The sequence below is a fragment of the Danio rerio genome, chromosome 8, assembly GCF_049306965.1.
Source record: "Danio rerio strain Tuebingen ecotype United States chromosome 8, GRCz12tu, whole genome shotgun sequence".
NCBI lineage: Eukaryota > Metazoa > Chordata > Actinopteri > Cypriniformes > Danionidae > Danio > Danio rerio.
The window spans coordinates 51,565,827-51,591,955 of NC_133183.1; the positions used below are offsets into that span (position 1 = coordinate 51,565,827).

The window sequence follows — 26,129 nt, forward strand, 5'->3', positions numbered from 1 at the left end:
GGCTTAGTCCCTTTATTAATCTGGGGTCGCTCAGGCGGAATAAACTGCCAAAGCTTGTTTCCATCACAAAAATACAAAATTATTATTATTACTTACTGCAAAAAAAAAAAAAAAAAAAAAAAAAACTTTAAATCTCAGTTTAGAAAAAAAAATGTCTGAAAAGATTTTAACTGTGAGGTTTAAATTCTCAATTTTAAACTTTTTTAAACAATTCTGAGTTTCCATCTCAATATTATGACTACCAAAAAACTGAAGTTTATCTTTCAGTTCTGGGTATCAAAGCTCAAATTGTGAAATGTAAACTTAATTTTAAAATTCTTGCAAAAAAAAAAAAAGTGTTTCTATGTTATAATAACATCTGTATTATTAATAATCTGACCTTCAAGCCTGTATATATATATATATATATATATATATATATATATATATATATATATATATATATATATATATATATATATATATATATATATATAAACATACATATATATATAAACATACATATATATATAAACATATATATATATATATATATATGTATGTATATATATATATATATATATATATATATATATATATATATATATATATATATATATATATATTTTTTTTTTTAGAAACACAGTGTTTTGTATGCACTAATGTGCATTTTAGCTTGGAAATGTACTGAATTAAATGCATAAGTTAAGTCCTTAACACAACAGGCATCATATTAGCCATTTACCACACACTGCCGAGTCCATAAATTCCCACAATATTTCAAAAAGACAACCCTAATAGTAATATTCAGATCATAACACATTCACTCCCAAACTGATGAGGCATCAAGCAAGCATCAGAAACAGAGCGTGCCCCATCACCATCTGTATCCCATATCCATCTGCTTACCGTAAACTAACCGTTAAATCCCAGGCCGCTGAGGCACTGACCATCCTTCACAAGTGATATTCCACAGCATATGTGAGGACTCACTCCCTCACCCCTCCTTTAGGAGCCATTTATGGACTGGTAGACATTTTAGAGTGCTGATGCCTGCTGACATTTGCTCTGATCCGACTGATGTTGGTCCCTACAGTCAGAGGGCGAGGCCTCCCCCGCCCCACTCCACATGAGACAAAAGAATCCCCCCTGACATTAGTACTTGACTCTGTTGTTCTTTTTCTCCACAGTCTCCCACTCTCTTTCTTAAAGGAACAGTTCACCCAAAAATTAAAATTTGATGTTGTTTATTCAAACTGAATGCTAAAAAATGAGTTAACACAAGAACAATAAAGAAAGTGCTAACTGGAAGTTGCTGAAACTTTTATTTAAGTTGATGTATTTGCAAGTGAAATAGAATACTGAGCAGGGGCTTTCTTTTTGTGCATCATTCCAAACCAACCGTGAGAGAGGCGTGGTTAAGAATATTGTGGCTGAAGCCGTCAAACTGACAATAACAGAGAATGACAGCCACTGATAACCAAAACAAAAATTTTTTCAGTGGATTAAATTGCATGGCTTAATTGCTCACCTAAAGAATAACAATGTGCACCTATATATATATATATATATATATATATATATATATATATATATATATATATATATATATATATATATATATATATATATATATATATATATATATATATATTAGGCGTGTAACGATATTAAAACCGAACCGAAATATCGCGATACACCAACCACGATACGTATCACGAAACTCTCGTGGCGTACCGCGGTACTCTCACGCCCCCTGCTGCCCATTGTTGAGGTTGACGTCACTTATCTCTAAATAATTGAACCAATTTAAACACATCTTTATTATCATATTTGATTAAATTGTTTTAGTAATGATGAGGATTTGTTCTAAATATTATATTCTAAAGTTAGTATTTTAGTGCATGTTATGTGATGTGACTTAAGTAAGCATCAGACTCATTACTACTGGACGCAGGATGGCTGCTTCACGTACTGAGATTGCAGATCCCCAAGACACATTTAAGTCAACTGTGTGGAAACATATTGGTTTTCCAGTTGAGTACAGGAATAGAATTCGTGTCGTAGACAAAGCGCACGCCTGTCTGTCTCAACTGTTTCACGAAACTTACTTGTAAGGAAAAACATTTAAAAAGTGGGGTAATTTCACAATGTGAGGGTGTAAGCAACAGAGCTGCCAACAAAAGTGATTTAACTTAATTTAATTAGTTAAACTCGAGCTAGGGGGTGATAGTTAAGACAAACAAAAGAAATAAATATAATAAAACAATTCTAACTCAAGAATAACCCCTCTTACCTCGCTAAAACTGATGAAAAGAAAAAAAAGGTCTTCAGCGCAGTGCGCAGCATTCTTCCCTATACTGAATAAAATAAACAAAGATGACCTTCACCTCTTACCTGATGTCTTTAACAATACATTTTCTATGTGTTTGCAAAATGGAAATCGCATGACATTTTCCCTATCTACCTTACACTAAGACTGAACTTGAGGAGATACAGCTATATTGTCGGGAAGGAGCGGAGCTAAAAAATAATATACAAATCAATTGAAATAAAAATGTACAAACCTCACACAATTTCTTAAAGTGGGCAAAAGTAATGCAAAATAATTTTACCCAAACGAAAGTTAAGCAAAAACAACGAAAATCATAATCATGTCAGAAAAATACACGAAAAACGAGATCAAAGGAAAAAGAGCTCTCTCTCCCGCTCTGCCTGACAAGCTTTTTACATTCCCGCGCTGCGTCGCCAAATGATGATAGATCGGTCTCCTGACCAATCAGCTGTCAAAAAGGCAGACCTACAGAAATGACAGGCATCAGCTGTCGTGAAGGCGGACCTACATAAATGACTGGCATAGAGGGAGCGGGAGAGAGAGAGAGAGAGAGAGAGAGAGAGAGAGAGAGATCGGGAGGCAAACATACAGCCGGCTACAACCCTAACATTAGTTTCAGACACAACCGCAATGTATTTTACTGGTGAATATGTCATGAAAAAACACTTTACAAACACATTATATGTATATTTTTCATTAATTTAAATGGAAACCTATCTATCTAAATGAAACCATATAATCAAAAATGAGGTCTGTGTCTGCACAGAGATCAAGCCTCTCATCGGAGAATGTGGATATTATGGTGTTTTTGAAGATCTTTCACTAGTCTACACTGCAGTTATTTATTTAATTTTAGTTTACTTAGTTAAGATGGCTGCACTAAAGAAATAGTTTTTTTTCTGACTAGTCTATATTGGAGGTATTTATTTAATTCTAGTTGTTTACTCGGGTATCCTGACTGTACTAAAAATGCGATGACAAAGTTAATTAAGAAACAGTTAAGATGTTCTTGTTATTAAGTGAATTGTCCCTTAGCATTGCTGTTAACATGACATCAACCCTAACCCTAACCCTAACCCTAAGCAAACAGAAACCGAATCGTACCGAACCGAACCGTGGCTCCAAAACTGTGAACCGAACCGAACCGTGCCTTTTGTGTATCGTTACACCCCTAATATATATATATATATATATATATATATATATTTAACACAGACTTTAAAGATGATTTTTAGCTGAAACCGTGGTCCTTGTTGATTTATAAAATGCAAGCCAATGACTGCTACAACATAATTAATGGGTACAGGTGAAAGAAAATTAATACCTGGGGCTTCTAATGATAAATCGAGGAGTTATGAAGCGAAATAATCTGTCCGTCCAAGAAAATGAGCAGCTTTTACAACATCTTTAATTTACAGCATCAGAAAAGGTCACAAGCACGTTCATGGTACTTTTTTATGATACCAGCTTCAGTTTTCTCTTAAAATAGCACTGGTGACTAAACAGTGCCTAAACCAATACTATAAAAAAAAAAGAGTCCGAAAATAATGAAGACATTAAAAAGCCCCCATTATGCATTAAAAATGCTAATATTTTGGTTTTGGGGGTCTCCGATAACAGTCTGATGTTCATGCAAGGACAAAAAACACTTTGATTATCTTATAATATGCATTTATTTTTACCTAATTATCCCAACGATTCCCATATGATTCGTTCAGCTATTCATTTGTTTCCAAACCCCTTCTTAGCATGATGCTAATCTGCGCTGATTAATCTGATGACCCAGTCTATTGCGATGTCAACTGCATTCAGCGTGAGACAGAAAGAATCGCCTAAACTTATCAACAGTTTTGAAGTAGTCAGAGTGTATATGTGAGCCCAAAGCAGGAGTGCATCAAAGCAATGCAGTTTAACACCAGCATATTGCTTTATTCTTAACCATGACACAGTGTTAATCCACGCAGTGGCAAAAGCTATTTTGAAACTTGACGGCCACACGTGTGTAGGAAAAGCTGACGGTGGTTTTAGATGTGATATGAGAATATAAAGAGTTAACCAGATACAGTACAGGCGGTTACAAGTAACAAAACACAATTAGATACATCATTTGCAAGCTAGAGAAAACAAGGAGGCAGCCATTTTAATGGCACTTAAGTTACTTACACTTGTGAAATGGAGGAAGAAACTAATCCATGAACTGTGTACAGCAAAGTTCCTGTCAAGCTCTGACAAAGTCCCATACATCAAGTCTTTTCTGATACTTCCTCTAACAAACGGCCGACGAATGCCCCATTGTAAGCATGTAGATTGCTGAAGCACTCATCAGACAAATGACGGGATCACAGCACAAGGCTGGGGCTATAATGCTGAGGTATTTAGCAAAAATAAACTTCAACCACTCTTTACAGCCTCATCTTTGGGTAGGGAAAATAACACTAACTTAAATAAACACTAAGTGTTTGTGGGTGGGTGTTTTAAATTTTTCCTGGTCTGCACAACAAATGGGCGGGGCTTGAGTTCTGTATCGACATCACACTGACACGGCTTAAGATTCGTTGCAACGACAATTCATTTGAACCACTCTGAGTCGACTCTTTTATAGATGAATCAATAGTTTTAAACACGGTCCACTTTCAAATTTACTCCTTAGCTGGATGTTTCGCTTCCCTTACAGCTGTGTTGGAACACTGCACGGAAGGTCATTTTCAAAAACCCATAATAGGGGCTCTTTAAAGAACAGCTTTTTCACAGAAAAAAAACTACACTCTAAAAAACGCTGGGTTGGTTTTTTAACCCAAATGCTGGGTTGAGACTGCTGGGTAACAAAATTGGGTTGATTCAACCCAATTTGGGTTGAAAATCGATCTTTATCTAGGAACGCGGACGTGAAAGAGAGCACGCACGTCACGTCAACATGCAGGGACATCAACCTGAGAAACCGCCATTTTCTTTGCGCTGTCTTTGAGGGGAAGCGAGTGAAATTCTATGTGAGACGTAAGTTATTTAGTGTGTATTTAACAATTTTCATAAGAAATAACACACTTAGTTTACTTAGTATAATATACACGCGCTTTTTTTTCTGTTTCTCCGCCTGATGGCCGACTTGTTGCTCCGCCTCACGCTGACCTGTGCTCGCCTTATGGCTGAACTGTTGCTCCGAGTCCGCCTGACGAGCCACCTGTTTCTCCGGATCTGTTTCTCCGCCTAACGGCGACCTGTTTCTCCGGACCTGTTTCTCCGGACCTGTTTCTCCGCCTAACGGCGACCTGTTTCTCCGGACCTGTTTCTCCGCCTAACGCCCGAGCTGTTGCTCCGCCTGACCTGTGCTCGCCTCACGCCTAGCCTGTTGATCGGTGGACGGGTAAGCGCGCATGGCATCGGAAGGAGCTCGAAAAGTATAAGGTAACTAATGAAACTAACGTGAAGCATGTTTGATGACCACTTTATTAACACAACACCTAGGATAATTTAGGAGCTTTTTATTGTAATAAAATGCCTTTTGAATGACACAGATTTTTATGTTGGCTAGGTGATGACAGTAAGTAACGTTACTGTGATTTGTGATCTTTCTGGGGTGTTAACTGTAAAGCAGTAAGTAGTATTTTTACTCTTGTATTTCTTAAGTTTGTTCATGGATTTTTGTGACAATACTTTGATGCATAAGTGTTGAATTCAGCTTCTAACAATGTTTTTTTTAATCAAAATATATACAATAATTGTCCTGCTCTGCATGTACATTTTGTTTAGCTGTACATCTGTACATTGAATAGCAAATGTTATTAATTTACTATGAGCATTTTACATTCTAGACGTGATTTGAGCTATCTTTAATTAATCCTGTATGTAAGGGTCGTTTCATGCTAACGGAAATGTCTGAGCTAAGGCTAATTCCAACCTAATCATCTTCGACTGCAAAAAGAAAAAGTTTGACCACCGTTTTATGTGACACCCTGGATAATTATTATCATTTAGGAGTATTTTTGTGATATAGTGACTTTTGGCTAACATGATCTTTTTTTACTTAATTTTGCTTAAACGCTTTTATCTGTTATTCTTTTTCAGATGGATAATTGCGTGAAAATCAAACTAAAAGAATGCAGTCTTGAGGAGTTAATCCCCACATTTGAAGGTATGTAATAATATTTTACTTGGTTCATTGTAATCATTAGGGCTGCCCTTGTCTAAACATTTGTCTGGTTGACTTGTGATGTTCATTTGAAGCATTAGTTGAATAATTACAGATTTATTAATAAACCATTTATTCATTAATTCATTTTCTTTTTGACTCAGTCCCTTTATTAATCTGGGGTCGCCACAGCGGAATGAACCGCCAACTTATCCAGCATATTTTTTACACAGCGGATTCATGCAGCATACATTGACTTTGCCAGTGTGGACTTTTTTTCTGCAACTAGTGGGTAGCACATTCGCCTCATAGCAACAAGGTCACTTGATCGATCCTTGGCTGGGTCAATAGGCCTTTCTGTGTGGAGTTTGCATGTTCTCCCCGTGTTCGCGTGGGTTTCCTCCAGGTGCCCCGGTTTCCAAAGACATGTGGTAAAGGTGAATTAAGTAGACTAAATTGTCAATGGTGTATGTGTGTGAATGAGTATTTGTTTCCCAGTGATGGGTTGCAGCTGAAAGGGCATTCGCTGCATAAAACTTATGCTGGATAGGTTGGTGGTTCATTCCATTGTGGTTACCCCAGATTAATAAAGCGACAAAGCTAAAAAGAAAATGAATGAATGAATAATAAATTTTTAGTTGACTAATGGTTATTCAATTATTAGGGGGCAGCCCTAGTAATCATTAGCCACTTCAACACTTTAAACTGAGAGATTGAACTCTAATGCCAATTTGTTTTTGTCTGGTTATTTTTTAAAATCTGCTGTTCATGCAACCAGTGACATTCTCTTGTTTTATTTTTAGCACAGGAGCGAACCTTTCCTCGTTTTTAGGTCAATTTGAATACAATTCAGAGGGTAAGGATTCAATTAAAGGTTTCTCGATGCATAATGATGCATTTAATGCATAATGATTGTCTTAGTTATTTTATTAACAATGAAAATGTTATTTTTATGTTTGTTATTAGGGTGGCATGGGGGCGCAGTGGGTAGTGCTGTCGCCTCACAGCAAGATGGTCGCTGGTTTGAGCCTTGGATGGGTTTCCCCTCCACAGTCCAATGACATGCGGTGTAGCTGAATTGGGTAAGCTGAATTGTCCATAGTGTGTGTGTAAATGAGAGTGTGATGGGTTGCAGTTGAAAGGGCATCTGCTGCGTAAAACATAAAAAGATGTCACCCAAGATGTTCATGTCATTCTTTCTTCAGTCAGAAAGATTTTTTTTTAGGAAAATATTTCAGCAATTTTATCCATCTGCATGGACTGAGATTGTGCCTCATTTTTGAAGTTTTTAAAGAAAATTTAAATGCGGCTTTAAATTATACAAATACGGTTGCAAACAGTCCCAGCTCAGGAAGAAGGGTCTTATCTATTCTCATTAAGAAAACACAATTAAATACTTAATAATTTCAAATGCTCATCTTGCCTTACTATTACTTATTAAAAAAAGTTCCTTAGGCAAACCTGTTGTTGCATTGTCATCTTCACTCGGGCCAAAAAATTGCAGCATGGTGCCATGGTCAGTGGTTAACTAATGCCAACACTGGCTGATAGCTTGGTGTGTTATGGCCTTAATTGCTTCTAAAGGTATTTTAGGTGTTCTAAAGTTAACTCTAAAGATATTTAACTTTTACACTTTTGAGTTTTTAATAAATCTTACTTCTATTTATTTTTTCAGATTGGGACCAATATTGCTGAGTATCTTCATCCATTGAATTCAAGAATCTATTGAGTTTCCTCATGTTCTCATCCTTGGAGACCACCACTTCTTTCAAGCCTTTGCTCACGTGCTGTGCTATTTATTATTGCAAAGTACATTACTTGCCAAAGTGGACGTTTGCTATAAAGCATTCTACATCTTTGGTGTGAACTACCCCAAGCAGTGTTCCCTGGTGTGGCAGACTGTGGTTTATGGACATCCTGGGGAGGAGACACTAGCAGTAAGGGTTCTGCTAGCATTAATTTTTGCTGACAAACAGTAATCATTAATACTGTGACCTCACTGCTTCCTTGGATTCTGTGTTCTTTAACTTGTACTTTGGATTGTGGGGGAAAAGGAGCACCCAGAGAAAACCCACACGAACACGGGGAAAACATGCAAACTCCACACAGAAACACCAACTGACCCAGCTGAGGCTTAAACCACTGACCTTGTTGCTGTGAGGCAATCGTACTACCCACTGTGCCACCATGACACCCATTTCTAAAGAATAGTTTTAATAACTCATTTCTAATAACTGATTTCTTTTCTCTTTGCTATGATGACGGCACATAATAATGGACTAGATATTTTTTAAGACACTCTACACTGCAGTTACATTGCAACTAATGTTTCTTACAGACTCTTTTATATCTCAGGATTGATGTTTGCACATGATTGTTCGAGTAAAAGTTAAAAAAAGTTTTCCTATTTCAAATTTGTTTTAAAATGCTTCCATCCTCAGGTTTCATTTTAACTTTTATATCTGTTTTTTCTTCAAAACTGCATTTACATTGAACTTGATCATCCTTACTGATGATTGCTTTATAGCTCATATATTGATGTTTGCACATAATTGTTAAAGGGAAAGTTATAAAATGTTTTCTTATTTTTTCTTAATATAAAATTTGTATTTTCTTAGTTTTTATTGTTTGTTTTGTTTTTTCAAGCTGTTTGATGCCTTTTCATTATTACTTTCACATATTTTTTTCTGCATTGCAGTTGATGATTTATATGAGAATATGTTGATGTTTGTGCTCAAATTACTTTCTGACTTCAGTCATTTAGATGCATTTTCATTATTACTTCCTTATACTATTGTTTTTCTCTACTCTGCAATAGCATTGCAATTGCCTTACTGATGATTCCTGATTTATAAATGATGCAAATGTTTTTGAATGTATTTCAAATATGCATTTTCTTAAGGTAATTTGTCTGATTTCAGTCTGATGCATTGTTACTGAACTTTAGTCAGTGTTTCTGTGATACAGTTTGATAAATTTTCACAGAAATCGTCTTAACCCTTTAACAACCCTTTCAAGAAAAAAAATTGGATTGCATTTCTCAACTGCTAATGTCGCTATTGAACACAATCAGTACATTTTAACACATGTTATAATTTCTAAAATATCAACCTCTACCAAATGATTGATATGTATGTTTATGGTAAAAGTACCAGAATTATAAAAAATCTGAAAAATTATGTGCAAGACCAATTTAAAAAAAAAAAAAAAAAAAAAAAAAAAAAAAAAAAATATATATATATATATATATATATATATATATATATATATATATATATATATATATATATATTTAAAAGAAATATTTTGAACACTAAATCATCTTTTTTCTTATGACTTTAACAGTCATTATTTAAAACAGTAAAAACGAGGTCAACCATTTGGTAGAGCAGGCAGTCAAAGGGTTAATGCTGAGGTGCAGATGGGAAAAATCTCAAATTCATTTGGACACATTTTATCTTTTGTCATAAATAAAATTCCATTACTGAACAACTATGTATTGCTGTAGAATTGTTTTTATTTTAGTGATTTTAATCATCTGTTTCTAGATTAAATTTCTGACCCATTTTGGGTTACATTCAACCCAGCAGTGTAGTAATTTTTAACTAATAGTTGGGTTAAAATCACAACCCAGCATGCTGGGTTAAACTTGTAACCCAACTTGCTGGGTTAAAGTAACCCAGCGTTGGGTTTGTCCCTTTTTTACCCAGCGCTGGGTTAGCAAAACAACCCAAATTGGGTTGTTTTCAACCCAGCAGTTTTTAGAGTGTACAATAAACAATATATTAAAAGTTTAAAATATATGTAGCTAAATATTAAAAAGAAAATACAAAAACACAAGACATTTAGAGAAATGTACAACAAATACTGCCATCTAACCCTATATAATGTAAAGAAGGCTGTTATTTCAACTGTATTTTCTTTTTAATGTTACCATAACAATCTGTAACCTGGTTAAAAGTAAGTTAGGATAGTAAGGCTTTTGTTAAATGTGAGCATAAATCATCACAATTAAAAGAATCCAATACTATCTAAGTTTGTGTGCATTGAATGTATTTAAAACACAAGTTTCACAATTTAAGTTGAATCACTGAAATAAATCAACTTTTCCATGACATTCTAAGTTATTGAGATGCAATTGTAGAAAGCAGATTTCAAACTAATCAAAATGTTACTAGTGCCTATCCTGAATGCTGCAACATATATGCTGTATTATAGTAAGATTATGTTTGGATGGACTTGGGACAAATTATCAACTTTGATTTACATCATTATAAAGTTTGTGCTCCATACATTATGAAAAGACTCAGGAGGTGTTACAGTAGCTGTGAATTAATAATGTTGTAAACAATGTTCAGCTTCTTGCACAGACCTATTATTTTTGTTTCATTAGACATCAATAAAACCATCAGGAGCCACGCGTGTTAAATTTGTTTAGCATGTATGTTTTTTTGGGGGGGTTTTTTTCTCACTCTAAAAGTGTGGAGTGTCTTTCATTAAAGAAACCAAACAGTTACAAATACAAATCTTCTGTAATGTTTTACTGGAAAACAAAGTGGCTTATACCTGTACCTCTGACCTGACAACATATATAACTAGGACTGTACCATATTGAAAAAAATCTAACATTGCGATATTTTTAATTCTGTGATATATATTGCGTTGTGAATACAATTTCACAAGATGAGTGTAATAACTGTTTAAAAAATAATTTATGAATTTAGATTGACTGGGGTGATTCTGTAGGTGAGTGCATGATATAACAAAGAATCTATAAGCATAGAAAAATTCAATAAAGAAAAAGATACAAATTAAATTAAACAGCATCCTATTGTTTTCAGAGGAAGTCGAAATGTATTCAGGTATGCAGTAATTAAATAATTAAATAAAATAATACTGCATAGACTTCATTTTATGAAGAATTGGTAACACTTTACAATTAGGTTGCATTACTTAATATTATTCAATGCATTTTCTAACATGAATAAACAACGAACAGTGCATTTTTTTTACAGTATTTGTTCATGTTCATATTTAGTTCACGCTAGTAAATGCATTAATAAAACCTTATTGTTAAGTGTGACCAAACATGGTTATTAGTTATTCAAACTTTCAAAGGTACAATTTCTTATGCCTGAATGCTTTTAAAACCCTTACACAGTCACAGGCCTTAAAAACACTTGAGAAACTATAAATTGTAATTCAGACTCAACATTGTGTAAACCTACAACGTGACTATCACATTGCAATATCAATGCTAAAACGATATATTGTGCAGCCCTACTTATAACTAGGGCCAGAAAGAATCTGCGGCCATTTTTTGCTGTTTCAGCATAGAATTTTGTAAAAAACAATCAGCAGATTTATGCGGAATGATTTTGGGAGTATTGTAACTAAACCTTAATAGATTGTTTTCACGACGTTATTAACAACGTGTGAAAATGAAATGGAGGGCAGGAAGGGATTCTTCTACATATTGCTATCAGAACATCAAAATGTTTCTGTTTTATGATATTTATAATTGTTTCAATCAGCCAAAATAAGAAATGATACATATTAGTAAATATTACTAAGATTAATTTTAAAAACTGAATATATATATATATATATATATATATATTATATATATATTTTTTTAAATATAATTTTTTCATTTATTTAATTTTTTTTATCAAATATGCAACTGCAGCTCATTAATGGTTTTGGAGCTGTATACCGGCATTCTCTTAACAGGTCAATTAATTCTTTCTTAAAATGTCTATACATTTTAACTTTCAAAATGTGACATGTTTCCTACCCTTTTTCTGCATTTTTGTATTTATTTTTTATTTTTTAGTGACAGCTCTGTTCAGAAGTTATTTGCCTCTAAATATTCCTTGGGTTTAGTCATGCAAATTCATAAAAAAACAAAAACAAATGATACCCCTGACTTTAAAAAAAAACAAAAAAAAGCAGAAACAATAATGTTATCAAATCCTTTTTTTTAACCTTTGTAATTTTGACCTTCGTAAACAATTGTAAACAATTGTTTGTACCTAAATGAATGAAAGGGACACACTGAAACTTTGGTTTGGTTGTGGCTGGAAGGGCATCCATTGTTTAAAATAATTGCCAGAGTTTAGTGTTTCATGCCACTGGTAAATTTTCACACATTTAAACAAGAATATAAATAGACTCAATGATGTGGTAAAAATCTGTGGATTTCTGTGGTGCAGATTACATATGGACCTTCTTATAACTATCTGAAAGTTATTATCAACAAATGTGCATTTTGGGGGGTGAAATGTCCCTTAAGCAGCTCTTTATCCTGCCCTCCAAATTCTCTCTCATCTCCCCATTAATTATCAATGAGCTGCAGATAGAAGAGACTCTAAAAACACTGCTGTATCCTAGTCACACGCAAACATCCAGCGCTTCCAAGAGGTCACACCCACTACACTCCTGCATGATGTAACATAGTATGATGACATTACATTTGCAACAATAGCAGCAGCAGACATACAGTTCATAATCAGACGTTTCTATTATTAGACAAACCACTTATTAAAGAACACCAAGCATATGCTGCTCATAGAATGGCGAAAATTGTTCATGAGTGACAAAATGTGGGACTTTCATGGCAGCATCTGATTGGCCAGTGCACATCAACACATGCACGTGAGAATGGCTAGGGATGAGCAGGATCATAAACAGCACCTGCATTGCGGACAGCGCAGCAATCACCCATATAAACCACTATCCTAAAATAAAAACAATTACATCAGAATGCACTTAACAGGTATGAAAACAGAAGAATGCGTCTGTTGCAGTTTTGCAGAAAAAAAAACAGCAGCACGTGTCCAAAACAATACTGAAAATAAGTAAAGCTACAAACAAAGGCTTTCAATCAATAATAAGCATACAAAAATATATACTTTAAAAATCTGTACCAATTGATGATGGTTTAAGTAGTATAATTCACGCAGCATGAAATTAATGCGAATTATACCAAATATCGTATGATGCACACTTGACATTCAAAACAAGCAGTCAAGAACGTGTTCCTGTTAATAAGTGTCCAATGACACCTATATGCCACTTTATAACACCGTCGTCTCCAGTTACTGTCACAATAATCAGCCAGCAGCGACTCATTCTGGTCGATTAATGATCTCATCCGTCCGAAAATAAATACGCAACAAGCAGCAGACGCACACACAACCTGATTAATATGCTCTTACACTCTACACTCAAAATATACCTGGCAACATACGTTTAAACATCATGTAGAACAGTGAGCTTTAAAACAGTCAAAGGCTGGAGAGCGAGCAGGTGCAGCAGAGATGCGAGCTGCCCGCATTATTACACCGGAGCAAAGCGCAAAGACGCGGCCGACACCTACCAGAAAGACGCGCTGGAACGACTGAATGGTGATGGGGTCGCTTCTGCTGTCTGTGGGCTGTTGAGAGGAGAGATCTGCGGGGTTTTGGTCTCCTCGCTGGGGCAGAGAGAGAAGGAGAGAGAGAGAGGGCTGTGTCTGTCATCTCCCGGAGATACAACACTAAATAAAGCGGTGCATGCTGGGATACTGAGGAAAATACACACGCGCGCGCACTTCAGCGGGCCTCTGGCGCAGGTGAAACGCACGTACACGATACTAGTACACTTTTTTGTCGTCTTGCTGTCAGTGATGTACAGTGGGATAAGGTAAGTTAAAGTTTATGGGGAGCTTATTGTGTCAAGCGAAATTTATTTGACCCAAAGCGTCATCACCATAGAAACATAATGACGTGCGTTGAGCGCTATTTGAAATGTTTTAAAACCAAGATGAAAATATAAGAAGTACAGCCTAGCATATGATCAGTTGAGGTCAAGACAATAATAATAATAGTAATGTTATTATTATTATTATTATTATTATTATTTTATTAATTCCTTATTTATTTATCAAACAAAATTATTTATTAAAATCCCAAATTATTAATTCTTTATTTTCATTCATTCATTCATTAATTTTCTTTCGGCTTTATTCTTATTTATCAGGTGTCAACTCAGTGAAATGAACCGCAAACTTATGCAGCATATGTTTTGCACAGCGGATACCCTTCCAGCTGCAACCCAGTACTAGGAAACACCCATACACTCTTACCTTGCCACACTCATACTCTCATACTCTACGGCCAGTTTAGTTTATTCAATTCACTTATTTCACATGTCTTTAGATTTTGGGGGAAGCTGGAGCTCCTGGAGGAAACCCACGCCAACACGAGGAGAACATGCAAGCTCCACACAGAAATGCCAACTGGTCCAGCCAGGATTTGAACCAATGACCATGTTGCTGTGAGGCAATAGTGCTAACCACTGAGCCACCATGCCAGTCCTTTATTTTACTTTAGCCATTTTTTTAAACAAGAAAGTAAGAATGTAATTTGAATTTCTTTAATTATTATGTATCTATTCATATAGGGCAGGGGTGCCCAAACTTTTTTGTATGAATGGCCAAAACCAAATATCATTAAGAACCGTGGGCCAAAGGTAAATATACCAATGGGTACCATGGGTAGTTTCCTAATTTATTTAATAATATTTAAAAATAAATTAATTCATTTTCTTTCAGCTTGGTCTCTTTATTAATCCAACTTATCCAGCACATGTTTTACGCAATGGATGCCCTTTCAGCCGCAACCCATCTCTGGGAAACATCCATACACGCTCATTCACACACATACACTGCGGACATTTTACCTTACCCAATTCACCTGTACTGCATGTCTTTGGACAGTGGGGGAAACCGGAGCACCCGGAGAAAATCTACGCGAACGCAGGGAAAACATGCAAACCCCACATAGAAACACCAATTGACCCAGCTGAGGCTCGAACAAGCAACCTTCTTGCTGTGAGGCGACATAACTACCTACTGCGCCACTGCATTGCCCTGTAAAGAGCTCAGTAAGCTTACAGCACCTGATATTCCTAGGCAGTCTCCAATCCAAGTACTAACCAGGCTTAACCCTACTTTACATCTGAGATCAGACAAGATCGGGCATTTCAAAATAAATAGAAAACATTATTTTATACCATATTAATTAATGCAGTATAACTTTTTAAAATTATAAATGAATGCCATAAAAACATAATCACATTTATGACACCGTGAAGTTCAATGCTAAATACACTAAACATTGAAACATCCACATCATTCTTTATCAGTCTCATTCGTCATCCATTGTCGGGTGACAGTATATACATTTAAACAAAATCTGATTAATTTTCGCCATTTAATTGAAACATTTATTTTAGTTAGCTTTTTCAGTTAGATTCTTCCTTTCTCATCAGATGGGATGGTGGGCCAAATCAAAGGTTATGGGCCTACCTCAGCCCTCTGGCCCTAGGACATCACTGATAAAGGGTATTAATTATCATTTAATTCTGTATGGTGTAATTGCAATTAATGCTAAATATTCTTGCTTTCCCAACATGAATTGCAAGTAGTCTGCTAATTATATAATAATTTATACTTTTATATACTGATATGTAAAAACCCTAAATAAAAAAGATGGTACTTTAATCAAATTTGCAATATAAACTCATGAGACACTTGGCTTTCAATTAATATTTTTCTAGGACATTACATTAATGTTTTCCTGTGTTTGTATATGGAAAAACAAATATTAAACACAATACTTTTTTTTTCTCATGAATTCATAATTTATTACATTTTTATATATTTTTTTTACATGTAACCTCCCCATTTACTACAGTAAAGATCAAAGTGTCTTCTTTCCAATGATACATAATTTGTGTTTGTAGCTTACTATTTAAAGTTAGGTAGGTGTAAATCCCCAAAATTGAGTGCTGGCTAACAGGTTAAAGGTTCTTAGTTCTGTTTAGAACTGTAGTAAGCCTGAAGAACCATTTAATGATGAGTTTTTGTTGTTTCCACATTTTTTTAATGACCTGCAGCTCATTACTGCTTTTGGAGCTCAACCACCACACAGACTGTACCAGCACTCTCTTAACAGGTAAATCAATTCTTTCTTAAAGTGTCTATAGATTGAACCTTTAAAATGTAACTTTTTTCCTATCTTTTACTGATTTTTGTTTTAATGACAGCTCTGTATTCTAATAGGTACTTTTTTTGTTTTTGTTTTTTGCCTCTAAATATTACTTACAGGTAGGTGTCAAATACTGTATGTAAAAAACATGAAGAAGGCTTCTTTCAAACACGTTCTCAGATTTTATTGGTTGATTGCCACTTTTTTTTTTTTAATTCAGCTTAAAAGTACATTAGTACAGAAGCTTGATTATGTTTTTACCTCGAGAAATTTAAGTCATGTCATAGCTTGAAAGACATTTCACAACAGAGGGTGCTCTAGAGCTCTATTGCGTTCACTGACAGTGAGCAATCTGCTACACAGTTTATCAAAATGGGATTTTGTAATCAAACCAGCTATTAAAGGGTTAAAACCCAGAAAAAAATATATACATTTTTGGCAATTATGGTGGTGCTGGTGGAAAACATTAATGTCAGTTAAATTACTGAAAATATGAAAATATGTTATGTTTTTGGACATGGACATTTTTGTCCACTATTGACTAGAATGATATATATATATATATTTTTTTTTTTATCTAACACTGCATAACATTATGAATGCCTCAAAATGAACAGTGTTGTTTACCATTGATACATTCAAAACTGTGATTGACAAAGAAAAAATACATGTAGTATATGGAAAATAACTTTTTTTAAAATTTTTTTTAATATCATATATGTTCATTCATTCATTTCATTCGCTTTTCCGGGGCCAGGTCATGGGGGCAGCAGTCTTAGTAGAGAACCCCAGACTTTCCTCTCCCCAGTTACTTCCTCCAGCTCCTCCAGTGGGATCCTGAGGCAATCCCAGGCCAGCCGAGAGAAATAGTCCCTCCAGCTTGTCCTGGCTCTTCCCCGAGGACTCCTCCTGGTGGGTCTTGCCTAAAACATCACCCTAGGTAGATGACATTCGAAACAGATGCCCGAGCCACTTTGACTTCTCTTGATGTGGAGGAGTAGCAGCTCTACTCCGAGCTTCTTCCAGGTGACAGAGCTCCTCACCCCATCTATAAGGGTGCACCCTGCCACCCTTCGAAGGAAACTCATTTTGGCTGCTTGTATCCGAGATCTTGTCCTTTCGGTCATGACCCAAAGCTCATGACCATAGGTGAGAGTAGAAACGTAGCTTGACCAGTAAATCTATCTTTACCACAACAGACTGGTACATTGACTGCATTACATTGACTACGATCTGCCTGTCTATGTCACGTTCCATGCTTCCCTCACTCTTAAACAAAACCACAAGATGCTTGAACTCCTCCACCTGGGGTAAGGACTTTCCTCCGACCTGGAGATGGCAAACCACTTTTTTTTCCGGTGGAGCACCAGGGCCTCAGACTTGGAGGTGCTGATTCTCATCCCAGCCGCATCACACAGGGCAGCAAACCGCCCCAGAGTATGCTGAAGGTCCACGTTTGATGAAGCCATCAGAACAACATCATCTGCGAATAACAGAGATGAAATCCTGTATTCCCCAGATTAGACCCCTCTTCAGCTCACGGCTGCGCTTTGAAATTCTTGTCGATATAAATTATGAACAGAATTGGTGATAAAGGGCAGCCCTGCCGAGTAAAACATGCATTGGAAACAAGTCTGACTTATTGCTGGCAATGCAATCCAAACTACTTTGTTTATACAAAGACGAGACGGCCCTTAACAGAGCGCCTCTAACCCCATACTTCCAGAGCACCCTCCACAGAATGCCACGAGGGACACATGCTTAATGCTTTCTTCAAGTCAACAAAACACACGTGGACTGGTTGGACATACTCCCATGAACCCTCGAGCCCCGTTGTGAGTGTAGAGCTGGTCCAGTGTACCACGGCCTGGATGAAAACCCCATTGTTCCTCCTGGATCCTAGGTTCATACAGTATGTATATATAACCTGTGTAATTTTGCAAACAAATCAGCATTTAAATGATTAAAATTCCGGCAGTTAAATGAATTTTTGAGTGATGATTAGAACTAATGCTGGTGAAAAAATTATGTCACACTGTAAAAACTGCTGGCGAGCCGAAAAAAAAAACCCTAAAATAACGGCTGTTAAATTACATAAATTTACCGTAAAATAACAGGTTGAATTACAAAAATTTACCGGAAATTGAAATTAAAATTTATTTTACAGTAAATTTCTGTCATATAACAGCCGTTATTTTACTGGGCACCCCAGCTGCCGAAAATGAATTGTAAAATTACATTTTTTTACAGTGTTAATGCAAAAAATATTAATATATGATATTTTGTGACCATTTTAGAACATGGACATTTTTGACCCTTATCGACTCAAGTGGTATTTTTTTTCTAACATTGTGTGAAAATATAAATGTCTTAAACCGAATGTTGTTCACCATTGACAAAACTGTAGTTACATGTTGTGTATGGAAAATACCTAATATTTTTTTACCTTTTTTTTATAAAAATATCTATCATTTTGTAAACAAAGGGTAAACAAAGGGTTAAAATCCTAAAAAAATGTTTGGTAATTATGATTAGAACTGATTCTGTTGAAAAAAACATCAATAATATCATCATTATATATTAAAAATATATAATACATGACATATTTATGATGTTTTTGGATATACATTTTTGTCCACTTTTAGCCTATAAAAGGAACTTTTTTGACACAAGGGTTAAACTTTTTCAACTCAACTTACCTGAAAAAGACATTCATTTTGCATGTATTTTATAAGTAAACAACTTATTACTTTTTTCAGTGTACGAATTACCCACTAATTCATCATGAAGTAAAATAACCCTTTTCTTTTCTTAGCAATAATCATTAAGACAATTTAATAGGCTAATCAGTACATACTTGATAATTAGACAGTTTAATAATCTGCACATACAGTATTCTTTAAAAGAGTTGTATTCATCGACACCTTGACAACTATTCATAAATATTTAGCATGCCAAGTCAATGTGGGCTAATTTCAATTTTACCAGTATGAATCTTGTTTTGGTTAGTGACTGATTATGATAACATGAGGAGCATCTGCTTGCCAAGATATAATCTCCTGGATTAGCAAATTATAACAGCCTTCAAGACCAGACTCGACTGGAACTCCACCAAGAGGAACATTCCTCAACAAAACCAATTTATTTGACTGAAGCCTCTGCATTTTCTGGAAACACAAAACAGACGTGTCCTTCGCAGTCACATGTCTCCGGCTGCCCAGTTTAAACACAATTAAGGCTCGTTTGATGCAGTTGTACAAATTAGTTCACAGCAACATTAAATCAATTGCAAGTGCTAATCCAGTGGAGAATAATATTTAGCGTTCTAGCCTTCATAACAAGCATCGTTTCGTGATTAAAATATAAAGAATGTCCACAAGAGAGCAGTGTTTTACCATGTCACTGGATCATTTTAACTGACTGCATGAAAACAGACGAGTACTAGATGGAACTCTCTAGATGAAACTGACAGGTTTCACATGCCTTTAGGCTCTCACATGCGCAACAGTGTAAGACCTAAGTAAGGATACACATTAATTTATTTTTCCAAAGGACAATTTAGGCTGGAGAGCATGCTGTGGTATTTTTTTTTTCCTTTCCAAAAGCGTTTACATCTAACAAACAAAGATTTGGATTCATGGGCTACATCAAAGGAAAACATGAGGCCAACCATCCATCTAAAACTTGAACCACTTAGTGGAACAACAAAGTAGCTTAATCTATTCTCGTTTTATGTTTGTTCATCACTCGGTCAAGCGAGGTAGAAGGCAGACTGTTTTGGCTTTGCACTGTATGGTTTAAATGGCAATAATTAAATAAGATCTCATGTGTTAGCATTAACGGGTGCATGAACTAGCGAGAAGCAGTATTTTTTCAATCTTTGTTTATGTGACCATGAACCAATCAGTTTTATGTTGCACAGGTATGTTTTTGGCAATAGACAAAAATGTATTTTATGAGTAATTTTTCTTTTATGCCAATTTTATTTATGATGAGTTTTTATGAAAACGTAATTTTTGATTAGTAATATTCATTATAACTTAATTTGGGCAATTTTCTCAGTATTTAAATTTATTTTAATTCTTAGATTCTAAGTTTGAAATAGATGTATCTCTGCCAAATCCTGTACAATCCTATCAAACCATACACCAATGGTAAGATTATTTTACGCCAAAACCATTAAAAGTTTGTTGTTTGTAAATTTGCAATTTCTTCAGAACACATATTTATGTATTTTTGACAGATTTCTGTTCTTCTATTGAAAGTCTGTCATTTTAAAATTTCTATTATATTCTATTATATAAAACATTTCTATTTTGAAAGTCTATATTTTTTGCCAATCATGCACCAATTGAAAGATTGATTTATATTTTACTCCAAAACCAATATAATTTTGATTATCGTAAATTCAAAAGTTCATCAGAGCACAAATTAATGTATTTTTTGAGAGATTTCTGTTCTTTTAATGAAAGTATATATTTGCCTAAAGCTCTATAAAGATGTTCATGAAGAGATAAAAATAAATCAAGTGGCTTAATCCATGTCTTTTGGATTAGGAATAAGAAATGAGCTGTTTATTTATTTAACCTTTTATATAAACATTGATTATCAACCAATTATCCATATATGGATAACAGAATGCTTGCTTGAAATGTCAGAACCAATAAGGTTCAATTTATGCTGTATATTCGATTTATGATACTTTTGCAAGAACCAATGAGGTACGCTCTCATGCATGAAGCAGGCATTGCTGAGATTCTGTTAATACTCACTAAACAATGCTCATGTGAATAAAATGTTAAACCTGTTCATCATGTAAAATGATTGTGTCTCTGCAGAAAATTTGATTAAACTGCTTAATTCTTAGATTTTAAGACTCTTTGTGTTATGAAAAGTCAGAGTTCTGGGTGAAAAAAAAAAGTTGTTTGTGTTTCTGGTTATAGTTCACCCAAAAAATCAAATTCTGTTAATAATTAATAACCCCCATGCGATTGCTAAAAGAGTAACCAAAAACATTGTCCAAACATTCCACATGACTTCGGAGGATCAACTGTAATTATGAAACTTTATGAACACTTTTGTTTGCCAAAAAGAAAAAGTAAAAAACATTTATAAACGAATTGGTTTCCCTACTGTATATCTCTGTATAAGTTTGTGCTTTTACTACAGGCAATGCACTAATGATAATGTATTATATTAAATATTTAACTGACAATGATTGGTAATTGGGGTGACACGGCTTAGTGATTAGCACTGTCTCCTCACAGCAAGAAGGTCACTGGTTCGAGTCCCAGCTGGACCCGTTGGCAATTCTGTGTTGAGTTTGCACGTTCTCCCCGTGTTTGTGTGGGTTTTCTCCTGGTGCCCCTGATTCCCTCACAGTCCAAACATATACACTAGGTGAATTAAATAAACTAAATTGGCCATAGTGAATGAGTGTATAGATGTTTCCCAGTACTGGGTTGCAACTAGAAGGGCATCCCCTGTGTAAAACATATACTAGATAAGTTGGATGTTCAATCCCCTGTGGCGACCCCTGATGAATAAAAGGACTAAGCCGAAGGAAAATGATGAATGAATGAATGAATGAATGAATGAATGGTAATTATATTTTGATGCTCTTCTTTAGACAGTCTCTTGACTAACTGCAACTACAGGTAGATTTTTTCCTTATACACTCTAAAAGCAAAAGATTCCACAGTGTTGCTACAACATAAATTTTGACTATTGATTACTTAGCATGAAGAAGGTTTTACTATTCAAAAGAATGTTTTTTTTTTTTTACTATCAACCTTTTGTGGAATACAGTAAAGAACCTTTAACAAAACTAAAGATAAACAATTGTATTGTACTAGTAGGTTTAGGGAAGGTTTGTGTCTACTATATATATTTTTGATTTTTGTAACAGTATTGTTTGCTTGCACATTTGTTTAAATGTATTTTAGCCTAACAAGATTATTTTAAATGACAAAACAACAAAAGTTTTGAGTATTTCTACTATGAATAGGTCAGACTGACCACATACACATTATTTCATACATGTCCCTATCCATATAACATGTCACATTTTTATCTGTGAATAACTATAATAGCATGTTCTGTGATTGTGAATGGACTAATACATTTTCACATTCATTCAGTTTTCAGATTCATCTCCTGATGTTTATTATTATCCATCCTAATATAACATCAATTTAATCATGGACAGGAATGTTTCCAATTACTCCAGAGTTTTCTAAAGTCCAAAAGGTAAAATATATTGGCAAAAAGATAGATGTAATCATTTTCAAAATTCACAACACATTTATCTATCAAAGTATCCTGCTTCAATCCACATTGGCATTTGGACCTAAAAAAAAAATTGTTCAGTGAATAAACAAGCCCCAAATAGATGCACCTTGTAGCCTATATCTTACACAATTATGTGAAGTTTATTTATGAACTAGTTTTGAGAGGATCACATGCTTATGATTGCTTGCAGCAGGTCCCGCATTATTTAATTTATGATTTACCATATCAGACGATTCTTAAGCAACTATAAATACCCCAAGTTCCATTTAACAGCCATCTTCGTTTTGAAGAATCCCCCCTTCCACCCCTACTCCTTCTCCTTTCCTAGATGGGTGGCACGGTGGCCCAGTGGTTAGCACTGTTGCTTAACAGCAAGAGCGTCACTGGTTCTTGTCCTTACCAAGCCAACTGACGTTTCTGTGCAGAGTTTACACGTTCTCCCCGTGCTCACATGGGTTTCCCCTGGGTTTGCCGGTTTCCTTCCACCATCCAAAACATGCAACTTAAGTTAATTGACTCATCTAAATCAGCACCATAGACATTCTCCTAGTAAGTAGTTATCTCTTAAGAGCAATCACTATCTGTTAGCTACTACAGCAGGGGAGTTATCGAGATCTACCTGAGCTTAAACTCCCCTTTCGATTTGCAAATGGGAAGGAGCCTCGGGCTTGAGCATCTTATGAGCTTTGGGCTCTCTTCCGGGACAGCATGGCAAACAAGCTTTATAATCAATCATCAGCTAAGTGTGAACTAATGATAAAATATGACGAGAAACATTCAAAGCTCTTTCCAAAACCTTGACAGAGGCTTAAGTTGAAATGATGACAAAACAAAAACATTCAGTAAGATTCGGTACAGTTTAGTATGAATGGCTCAATAGTCTGGACACACCAAACAACTAACACCAACAAAATCATATCTCGAACAAACAAAATTATTTCTGAACCGAAATGAGAGCTGTGTTCTGTGCCTGCGCAAGAGTATGTGTCTTTCTGTTCCACGAGGGGCAGTAGTTTGTTTTCTTGTTTTGCAAAGGGAAACCGAACTTCCAACATGTGACAAAGTGTAAACAAAGCAGCATTTAGTACCATTATCACAGTAATGGGGTTTATGCTCACAGACTTTTTAGTAAGCCAGCTCAAGCTCTTCCGGTAACTGTCATGCCATTACAAAATCAATGCGTTTTGAGAATGAGTTCTGATTATTTAAACAATCAATGATCTTCCCTGCCTGACTGAGACACGATATAAAGGGGGTATCAGATTAGACAAAAAACACTGAAATAAACTCACTTGTTCCCTGCCATGTCTTTATAATATCAAACTTTACTTTACCACATTATTTTCAGTTTCTGCGCTCGCATGCTGCTCCTGACAGCACCTGCGTTTAGACTGTCTTTCATCTCATTTTACGATTAAACAACTAAATAAATGGTTAAGTCTATTTAACTGATTCTTTTTTAAATTAATTTACAACATTGACAGTGTAAAACTTATGAAATTAAAAATAGTCAAATCAACATTTCACAGGAAGTTATGCAAATATGTCTGATATTCTAATAATCCATAACAGTTGTAAATATTTGAGAAATGTAGAGAAATTACAGCCGGCTGCTTTGTGATATTTCTTGACCTGAATTTCTATGTCACTTCACTGTCACACTCGTGCTCTCATTCATTGCTGAATAACCAGTCAGAGCACTCTCTTCATTACCTCAAAGTCATTTAAAAACTTATATTAAATGATCTGAAGGTAAAACATGTTCCCTAACTGTATAAATATATCTACTTTGTCCATACATGTACACACAAAAATTTAAACTGTATATAAAACCACTTAGCAAGAAATTTCAATCCTTTTTTGATTTTAACATGTGTGTTTAGTTATATCCACTAAAATCCTAATTCAAACGTCCTGCATAAAGTTGAATTTTGGGATGTTACCTGCTGTATCCTTCATTACCTGACCAAAGGAAGATGCATTTGAAGAATCCTTTGAATCGCTTCAAATTCAGACAGCCTTCATTGTGCCACAATGACACACACCCTTCGAAGGCGTCCCTCAGAGGATGTAGCCTCTAAAATGAGAATTGAAAGTTACATAGCGTCACCAGAATGTTAAAGTGGCGACTAAAAATTTTTCAGAACATATATGTTGTCAATAACTCACTTATTACAACAGATAACATATCTTCACCTACCAGCTGTGGTCATGCTAATGCTCTTATAGAAACAAATCACCCATGTTCAGTTCCCACCTTACAGTTTATCTTTCCAAAACGAAGAGTGCCTATTCCCAGAGCCCAAACCCTCAAAACCCTACTCTGAACGCTGGAGGCCGAGAACAGAAGTCTCTCTGTACTTCGCTCTCCACACAAACAGACCTCTCTCTTTTCCGAAATTACATTTGGCATGGTGAATTCCTCAGTGGCCTAGCTACTGTGTAAAGCGATATGAACCAAACAAGAAATCAATTTCCATAAGCATCCCCACAAAAACAATAAAAAAATGAGCAAGTCTTGAAGACAGTCTCAAATAAAAGGCAGGAGGTCTGCGGGACAAACGCAATTGTAGTCCTATTCCTGAGATGTTATTGTTTGGAAATGGACTTTAATCTTTACCCAGCTTTCATTCAGTGTCTCGACCTGGATTAAATTCTCCTTGTGTCTTTATTTTTAGGGTGTCTGGCTAAAAGCCCAGAATCTGGAAAGCAGAGAGGAATGAGTGAGGCAGATGAAGGGGTGGTTGAGGGCACAAGCGTCTCTTTTCCCATCAGCGCAAACTTCTCCAATAAAACACATACCTCATTCAGGATTTGTTTTATTTTGTGTCTTCTGAGTTATTTATGTTTCATAACAGGTAGCCATAAAAGTTCAGAGAGGGGAAGGACGACTCCCCAAATAAAACACGAAGACCACAGTAAACGTCCATCTAGAGGAAATCGGTCTAGTGTTTCAAAACACACTGAATCATACGAGTGCAACCATGTGCGATGTGGGTCACGTTTAAATACCAGTATGCGCTTAACACACACACACACACACATTGCTGTCAGGCGGTATGGCAGTAGTTGGAGATGTATGCCTGTAAATGCATTTAGTCTTCTCAACTCCCTAAAGCGATTTCCAGACTTTTTGGCATTGTTTTTTAAAAAATTCTCAGCCGAACTACCTTCAGCTATTCCAAGTACGCAAAAAATGCACCGTTCAGTCGACTAATCCGGTTAAAGAGACTTAATATTTTTTCTTTCTTCCATTGTTAGATATAGAACAAAAACCAGATAGAGTTTATAAGACTTGTTACAACAGTTATTTCCGATGCTTGACTTTGAATAGAACTGTGAGCATTACCCTTGTCTGTATGTG

The 26,129-nt window shown here is 35.4% G+C and overlaps 1 protein-coding gene and 2 long non-coding RNA genes across 9 annotated transcripts in view; 2 read left to right on the forward strand and 1 right to left on the reverse strand.

Annotated features, from left to right (window-relative positions):
• Positions 1–13,986, reverse strand: part of ccdc92 (coiled-coil domain containing 92) — a 62,445-nt gene extending 48,459 nt beyond the window's left edge. The window contains exon 1 of one of the 2 annotated variants that reach the window (XM_073909770.1): positions 889–1,081. The gene's annotated coding sequence lies outside the window, so the exon portion shown is untranslated. Of the gene's footprint in view, positions 1–888; positions 1,082–13,821 lie in introns of those variants that run through there. The other variant, NM_001037705.2, reaches the window with a different exon arrangement.
• Positions 5,658–9,055, forward strand: LOC101885946 (uncharacterized). Of its 4 annotated transcripts, none has more exons than XR_662449.5 (6): positions 5,658–5,716; positions 5,844–5,905; positions 6,377–6,443; positions 7,244–7,296; positions 7,407–7,522; positions 8,116–9,055. It is a non-coding gene; the product is annotated as an uncharacterized lncRNA (long non-coding RNA). The 4 variants fall into 4 exon arrangements; XR_011016685.2 differs by having other exon boundaries at positions 7,249–7,296; XR_662450.5 differs by lacking the exon at positions 5,844–5,905.
• On the forward strand, positions 13,589–18,451 carry LOC141375904 (uncharacterized). Of its 3 annotated transcripts, XR_012384714.1 has the most exons (5): positions 14,003–14,126; positions 14,463–14,540; positions 14,642–14,835; positions 16,383–16,441; positions 17,232–18,451. It is a non-coding gene; the product is annotated as an uncharacterized lncRNA (long non-coding RNA). The 3 variants fall into 3 exon arrangements; XR_012384713.1 differs by lacking the exons at positions 14,463–14,540; positions 14,642–14,835 and having other exon boundaries at positions 13,589–14,055; XR_012384712.1 differs by lacking the exons at positions 14,463–14,540; positions 14,642–14,835 and having other exon boundaries at positions 13,992–14,126.
• Positions 18,452–26,129: the final 7,678 nt, after the last annotated feature.